Source organism: Bidens hawaiensis, unplaced genomic scaffold (genome assembly GCF_021521415.1).
Source record: "Bidens hawaiensis isolate Kalapana, Puna unplaced genomic scaffold, B.hawaiensis_p1.1 tig00007248_1, whole genome shotgun sequence".
Lineage (NCBI taxonomy): Eukaryota > Viridiplantae > Streptophyta > Magnoliopsida > Asterales > Asteraceae > Bidens > Bidens hawaiensis.
In genome coordinates this window covers 102,267-111,405 of record NW_027491500.1, presented here as the reverse complement: position 1 = coordinate 111,405, position 9,139 = coordinate 102,267, and positions in this window count along the sequence as shown.

Sequence of the window (9,139 nt, the reverse complement as noted above, 5' to 3'; positions counted from 1 at the left end):
TCACTTGCACTTAGTAGGATGGCTAAACTTTACCTACATCTGACCTGCGTGGAGGTTTTCCTCATCTTTTTAGAAATTTCTAAGTGTTTAGGATAAGTTAACCTTTGAACGTGGTAGATAATAGGTTGAAGTTTTGCTTCCTCTTTCGTGATTGTGCGGGTAAGACCGTCACTTGCACTTAGTAGGATGGCTAAACTTTACATACATCTGACCTGCGTTGAGGTTTTCTTCATCTTTCTGTTAGAAATTTTCTAAAGTATTTTGAATAAGTTAACCGTTCGACGCGCGGTTGTCAATAGGTTCGGTTTCCTCTCATGATTTGTGCGGTTAGGACCGGCACTTTCATTTAGTTGGATGACCAAAGTTTACCTATGACTGACCTGCGTGAAGGTTTGCCGTTTTTTGGGTTTATGCGGGTTTTGCCGCCTTCCCCACGCAACGACTTTCCACGTAATTATGCGGTGAAAACCGGCATATCCGTGTTGAATAAATTAACCGTTCGACGCGCGGTTGTTAATAGGTTAGTGCAGTTTCCTCTATCATGATTCATGCGGATAGACCGGCACTTTCATTTAGTGGGATGACTGAACTTTACCTTTAACTGACCTGCGTGAAGGTTGCAGTTTTTTGGGTTTATGCGGGTTTTGCCGCCTTCCCCACGCAACGACTTTCACACGTATGTATGCGGTGAAGACCGGCATATCCGTGTGGAAAGTTCATAAAGGTATAAATGTAAAATCATCAGCGTCGATGTTCTAAGGAGAATCATTTCCATTAGAAGTGGCTCTGGGCCTTTTCTTTACAACTTTGGAATTGATCTACATGCAAACTGTGTAATTGAGCTCCCTTCCATGTTGTTGGGGAGTGCCATCGAGCCGATATGCACCTGGTTCGTGATCTCGTTGATTACGCAGTATGTAGTCTCCAATATTGAAGCTGCAATTTTATTCGTGTTTTCCCCAACTGGGGTTCTACACGCATCAGCCTGCTCAGCGTTCATTGCGCCACGAGGTGCGCGAGCGTCCCATCTCTGACAAATGCTTCGACCATGTCCTTTACGTCTGTGCATTCTTCAGTGTTGTGGCCTTTTGTCCTGTGAAAGTCACAGTATTTGCTTCGATCAGCATTGTGACGATGTCGGATTATTTGAGCCTTTGGCCATGGGAGCTCCTCAGTGGCGAATATCTCGGTGACGCTTTTGGTGAGTGGCGTCCATCTGGAGTTCTGGTTCGACTGTACGTTATCCCTTCCGCCTAACCGATGTTGCAAGCCGGATGAGGTGTCAAAGTTTACCCTTGACTGCCAAATGCCTAGCTTCCGCTTTTTGTTTAGTCGGGCGGTAAGGACGTTGTCTTCTCTTGTTTTTTGGGTGTAGAGGTTTGTGCTCTGGGGGAGATCTCTACCCAGTTGCTTCTCCGTTTCCGCAAAGCGTTTTGCTGCTGTCATGATGGCATCCCATGTGGATGGCATGCCATCTTTACCCGTTAAGGTGCGGATGAGCTCTGGGTCGTTCGAGCCCTGGATGAAAGCAGCGCGAACAAGATCTTCGCTGATATTACCCAGACTTAGCTTCTTTGAGTTGAAGCGAGTGATGAAGTCTAGCAAAGATTCATCTTCCTCTCGAATGCATTTGAGGATTGTCCATTGCTCTTCGGTATACTTTCTTTGTTGGCTAAACTTCTGCTGGAAGTCTTCCCAATCGTAGATGTGGTGGACCGGTAGACGATCGAACCACGCTCTAGCTGCCCCAACAAGCGTCATTTGGAACATGTAACACCACGTAGGTTCCGTCCAACTACTGACGGTTGCCCCCGCTATGAACCTGTTCAAATGATCGTCTGGGTCAGATATACAATCGTAAGTGCCGATGTTGGACATCTGTTTGGCACTTTTCGGGACGATTGCTTCCGCAATGTCCCTTGCAAATTTGGACGTTCCCGCCTTTGCACCAGTTGGTGTAAATGTTTTCGAGAAGTCACGTGGATTTCCACCTGTGTTTTTTGGTTTGAAGGTTTATTCAAAATGCCTTCTCGGTTGGGAGTCCGTTTCCTTACGCTTCCCTTTCGCCCTATGACGAGGGTTTGCGTCACTATCGGATTCCTCCGAATCATTGTCCCAGTATTCTCCGAATTCGTCAGCCTGTTGGACGGAACGCAAGCGTTCGGCCAACTCAGCTTGGAATTCCTTCTGACGTGCCTCCGCCCACGCTTTAACTTCATCGAGTGTTTGGCGGGGGAGCCTCGTTCGTTCTCTCTCTAACCGGGTATCGGTGAATCCCAGTGAGCGATTATTTACTGCACTTGCCCCAGCTTGGGTAACTGGGGTAGTGTTCGTAAAATTTACTGCACTTGCCCCGGCTTGGGTAACCGGGGTAGTGTTCGTAAAAACTGTGTAGTCGCCGGTATTCCCCCCAGTAGCTGGGGTTGTGGTTACCGGAGTTTCTTTAACCATCTTTCCAGAAGTTTGAAAAAACTGAAAAGAAATGAAGTTCTAGCTTTTATGCACGGATGGCGCCAATGAAGAAACACTAAGTGACCCCGAGCAGATTACGGATAATCTGGGGGTTAGATAGATGTTTCCCACGAGGGGTTAGATCCGGCAAAGATGGTTCTTCTGATAACCTGCAAAACAAACACCGTAAGCTCGTCACTGAGAAGGGGGGGGGGGTTCCTCCTTGTGACCACCCTCCGGCGTGAGAATCAGACTAGATTGCTCTTGAATATAAATGTATATTAAGAGATTGCTAGAGCAGATATCAGGTATAATATGTAATACGAGATAGTATATGATGATAAGATGAGATGATCATACCATTTGGGGTATTTATAGCCGAAGGTAGGTTTCCAAGAAGGTGTAGCCGGCTGAATAGTATTCCTGTTCTACCAACTGTGGCATACGCACGTGCCATGCTGGTAGTTGGTGGGTAGGCAGCGGCTGACAGTGACCAGGCCTGCTGTGTACTATTCCTTTTCCACCAACTGCCGGCTATGCACGTGGTATGACAGGAGTTGGTGAGTAGGCAGCGGCTAATAGTGACATACAGTACAAGAGCATGCTGCTCGTCATACTGTTGTCAATGAGCTGTCGTATCTTTGGTCAGATCTTTTGCCCATACCTCGTCAGGTACAGTACAAAAGATCTTCCCGTATCGTACGGACTGGCTTATTTGGGCGGGAGTATTCCCCCTCCCGCCTTTGTGCGGGATTGTTCCCGGCTTTGCTCATTCCTTCAGGTGACAACTGAATTATTGAGAGCTAAGTGCCTTGTGCGTGTAGCCTTGCTGCGCGGGTGGCCTTCCCTGATGGCTTGTATCCGCAGCTGCGGGAACAGGCGGAATACTTCACCATTGGGAGGCATTTCCTGCGGGAACAGCTTGCGTACTGCGCGTAAGGACGTCACTTCTCTGAGCATGGTGGGTCATGCGGATCCAGTTGGTTTCTGCGCAGACGTCTCTTTTCAAGGTGAGTTTTGCGGGTCCAACTGGGCTCTGCTGGGACCTACCTCTTCAATAACCTGATATAAAAAATCAAAGAGATGGTTTAAAAGATTTAGGTATTAATTAACACCATAAAATATCATCCCCTTAAATTGGATTTAAACGAATTGAAAATATACATAAGAAATAATAATTAATAAATATGATCAGTTTCAGATTTTGAAAAAGCACGTTTACCAGATATCAAACGAGGTGTATTTTTTCGGCTTGACAAAAGCTAAAAGAGTAAAAAAAGTACGAACCATTATTTGAAAAAGATATTGGTAGTGAAAGATTTATTATCCTTATATTTTGGTTGTCCCTACCCGGTATGTAAGTTTCTACTCCGATGCAAAAAAGCCCACTAATAATAATAACTTGTGGTGGGGATGAATTTGCATGTAACTGTAAAACATGTCACACATCACACTTCTAAACTTATATGTCAAATATTTTATAATCATCACCTTGTTTACTTTTACATAAAAAAGAACATTGTCAATTGTTTAATAGCAAAAAGTTTTTTTTTTTTCCAATCTTTACAATTTGTGATTGAAAGAAATGTTGATTGAGCAATAAAAAAAATTTAGTTTTATGGAAGAGCAGAGTAGTCCCCGGGAATTCCTGAAAATTCAGGACGAGTAGAAAAAATGGACCTTTAAATTACACTCACAACGTACCTTTTTTTCCGAGAAAATAAAGAATAAGAACATCATTAAATGTTTTTTTTTATTTTGAACAATTTAAACATAACAAAATAGTTAAAAGTGTAATGTGATTCACTTGTTTTAACATTCTAAAAGAGTATATAAAATATTCATTAATACAATTTACACGTGTATGTAAACGTTTGAAGTTGAAATAAAATTAAAACAAATATTTTAATGGTATTTGTATATAAGTAGTAAAAGTGTTTAAAATATTAACCACATATAGAAAAATTACACGATTTATGCTTGTTCGTTTTGTTCTTGTAATATATATAATCTTATGTAACGAACATCTCTCTATAAATGAATATATGTAATGGTGTTTTAAAATATTTCATTGCACCATTGGGTTAAACTTTTGCACTTAAGATAACTTTGGGTTAAACCTTTGTACTTAAGATAACTTTGTGTCAAAAAATTCTGATACACTATTGATTGTAAGAGTATGTCTAACATACTATAAAATATTGCGATTAACTCCTTACAGTGTTATGCTTACCGCATACATTGCAACATGTGTTCAACGAGTGGTTATGCGATCTTACAATTCTCAAAGTAATATTAAAAGATAATTGCGATCTTCAGATCTCATCTTACACGCTGATAAAACTTTGCTAGAATGATCTGAATCAAGTAGATAATTAGTTAAAATTTTAAATAATTCTACGGGGTTTAAATTTTAGTTTATCTCAAGAAGATACTATTTGTTTTGTAGAAAATATAATTAATTTGCCGTCCACCACAAGCTCGGATAGATCGAAATAGTGGAGATGAAACTTACATAGTTACATATAGTGATGGGACTGCCAAAAGCAACTATCTAACTCTTTCACGGTCATTGACACTATTATTTTTCAAAAAATGCTTTTATTCTTTATTAACTTCATCCGTAACGAAGAGTACCTGGTTGTGTCACGTGTTATAATATATTGTTTATCTTATTTCGCCTCTTCGTATTTTCAGTAATAAAGTATTAAGAAATTTGACCTCAAAATTAAATTATTAGTTAGTAAGTTATACATAATTTTATTCATATCTTATCTTAAAATACCGTTTTGTTTTCTTAAATCTATATTAATTTATCATCCGTGACATACGGGAATCTAATCAACTTATATATAAATACAAAAGCACTTTTGCTAAAGTTTTTAATTCACTCACGTTCGTTACGATATACCAAATGTAACATGTGGTAGTAAGAGATAACAAGAGGCCACTTGTAAGGATTTAGTTAATGGCTAAGTGGTAAACGACACGAGTATGGTGTGTAGCTACTTAAGATTAACTAAGTGAAAACAAACGCATCTTTCCACGCTAACCACTCTCATTAACTCATACCCCTTTCCCCACACGCTGGGCGTCCTTCTCTTTCTCCCATTCTTCACCACACCATCGTCACTCTCATCACAACATCTTACCTCCCACTGGAGATGCCTTGTTAGTGTCTCCAATAAAGAAATATGTCGTCGTTGGTGACCTACAAGCGGCTGTTGATGTTGAGGAGGGAGGAATAAAAACTATGGCCAAGCTAAAGGGACCACTGATGGAGTTCGTGAAAGAGGACCAGGTGGTCCGTGAATTCTTTTAACATGGAGGGAGAGAGCGTCATCTAAAGCAAAAGCACACATTGCACCTAGTCATGTGCCTTATTAGCAATGGATCCATCATTCAAAGCATGTATTTCCTCTACAACCATTCATCCATCACAAATGTTTTTTTTTTCCTGTCACATTATTACCACGTTTTATATTTTTATTTTATAATCGAATTATTTATTGTAAAAAAATATTTTAAATATCGTACTATTTACTGCAACTTATAACGTCCAAATATTACAAATTTATAACCTTTTACAAGCTTTATGAAAAACTCATTTTCAAAAAGTTTTAAAATATTCACAAATTATAAAGAGTATATGCAAAATTTTTACAAATTATTACAATTGCATACCTTCTTAATAATTTTTAATCAATTTTAATAAACTTAGAAATTCGAGTAAAGGTTGTCACTTCGAACCCTAAGCCTATTTGTGTTTTCGTCCCATCGCGTGTGTTAAGACATAGAGTTATGCTCTTATGGTGGCACAATGATTGTCAAGTGACAGTCGGCGGTATGGTTTCTTGGGGGAACGTCCAAGTCAAACTCTGAAGTCAGAGTGGGCTCGGTTAAGACAACATACTCTGGCCATAGTGGGGCATCGGGGCTCTCCAAATTTGGAGAGTGCGGTTAGGGTCGTCCAAACCGCTCGCTACTCGAACTCGCTCGCCGCTCGCATGGAAATTGCTTGGAAAATGCTCACTCATTTTTTCGCTTGATTTTAGACGAGCCGCTCTGCTTGGTTCGATTTGTAAACTAGCCAAACAACGTGCAAAGGTCTGCTCGGTTCGGTTAGGCCCGAATATTTTTAATTTATTTTATATAAAATTATATAGAGCAAATAAATAAATATATAGACCACACACATAAATAAGTATACAATTTTTTAAACCCTTTTAAATTTTTAATATTACGTCAATTTTATAGTTTCATTAATTCGATTCAAGTTTTCAGAATATTTTAAGTTTGTTTACATGTTCATTATATCTCACTTTAAACTTCTTTTTCTTAAAAATTTATAGCCTGTTATACGTTTGTCTAAAAACTACTAATTTGTTTACAAAACATATTATTTACAACATTCATACTTGTTTATTATTGAAATTTTTAGACTGAAAAAGAAATAAATAATTCTCGATATCGCTCGATGTTCAATCGAAAAATGCTCGATTCGATTTTGGCTCGTTTCGTTTTTCGTTCGGTTCGAATTTTAGCCGTTCAGTTCGGTTTGACTGTAAACGAGCCAAGTAACGAACAAGCCTTCGCTCGATTCGAATTTTAGCCGTCCGGTTCATGAACAGCCCCAAGTGCGGTAGCTTAAATACAAGAAAGTCGTCGTTCTAAAAAATAAAAAAATAAAAATAAAAAAGCAATAAAAATTTCTTGGCCACGGACAGTACCATGGACGGCAACCCTACGGATCGACTTCACATAAACTTTGTGGCCAAAGTTTGAACACCAGTCTAAAATTTAATATGCATGATTTAATAATTGTGTTAATTTACCGGCCTATATAGATTTTGGTTAAAAAGTAGCCAACGATTGGGAATATGGATCACGTGATCTTTTGGTAGGGCGTGTGGACTGTGGTGTGCTAATTTGTCGGTGCTAACTATTCGTTCGAGTATCATAAGGTTTGAGTTGGTAAGCATGAGTTGTCACACCTATGATATATCTCGGTTTTAACGTGATTTCGGATAGGGGTGTGAATTTCTGACATGACACAATCTAACATGATATTTCACCGGTTTTCATTTGGGTTAGGATTTAGGTTTTGGTATAAACGGGGTCGGGTCATTTTCGGGTTGAACCTGTGAACATGTTTAGCTAATAGGTTGTGTTTTGGTCAAACCAGCCAAGTTCGCCAGTTTAATCGTTTAAGCTATATAATTTTTGGTGTGTTTCATGTTATTTAAAATGCGTAACAAGCGCGTGGAGCGTTAACCAGCATCAGGCGCATTACTATTGTCGAAAGCTTAGCCAACGACATACGTAGCCGGATGTATAACAGACGTTGGCGCCTAACCAGATACTGGTATCAGATGCGTAACTGGCGCCAAGCACGTAATTGGTGTTGAACACGTTAATCGGCGTTGGACACGTAATCGGACTAATGTCAGACCCGTAGCCGGCACCGGACTTGTAACTTGCATCAAACGCGTATACGCTGTTGGACACGTTACTAGCATAACCGGCACCGAACTGGAACTTGTAATCTTAATCGAAAACGAAACATTATGCGGAACCAAAGACGAGTGTGTAACCAACACCTAACAAGAAATCGGTGCCGAATGCTTTATCGATGTGATTTTTGTCAGATGGGAAATATGTAAAAATTTATTAAGTAAAAATGAAGATAACGAGGGTCTTTGGTAGCCTTTTAATGGTCATTAAGAGGCTACCTCTTAACGTCCTAACCATTCAGACTTAAGGCTACCTCTTGACTATTAAAAAGTTATGAATCATTAATGCTGTGTTCCAGAGTTTAATTTAATGAGAGAAGAGAAAAGATTTGGAGAGAAATAAACAAAATTGATGTTCCAGAGTTTTTTTAATGAAAAGAAGAGAAATGAGAAGAAGAGTTTTTAATGTATTTATATTTCTTTCTAAATTGGAAAGATATGGAGAGAAGAGAAGAGATGAACCCACAAAATTGGTAAAACTGTAACTTTCTTTTCTATTCCTCTCTACTCGAGAACACATAAAATGATTAATATTCTTTCATTTTCTTTTCTTTTCATTAAACTCGGGAACACGATATCATTTTCTTTTCTTTCATTTCTTTTCTATCTTAATTTCCCTTCTTTTCTCTTCTCTTATTAATTTAAACTTGGGAACACAGCGTAAGAGATAGTCTCTTAATAACCATTAAGAGGCTTTTAATAAGTTAATTTTAAAAAATATCTAATATATTTGTTTAAGGAAGCTATGTAATTATTTTTTTGGTTTAAAAAAATATGTAATTGATAATTTTTAGAAGAGAAACATGTAAGTGATTGATTTTTTTAGACAAAATAAATATCAAGTGTGGGTGAATGATAGATTTTAGAAAGAAATAAAATATGTTTTATGTGGATAATGGCATGTCTAACAAGGATAATCAAGTTCAAGATTCGAATAAAATCTAGATTGACAAGGACACAAGTTATGAATAAAATCCTATTAGAAATTGGAATACGTATGAAGGATGTGTATGTCTTTCGGTTCGTTAATTTATAAGAATAAAGTTGACCACAAATTATTATTTTATTTTGAATAATATTTCCTAGATTTTTTAATATAGAGACACACAATTTGTATCATACAGGATTTAAACCCAAATTATTATTATTATTTTGTGTGTGTGAATCACAGCACT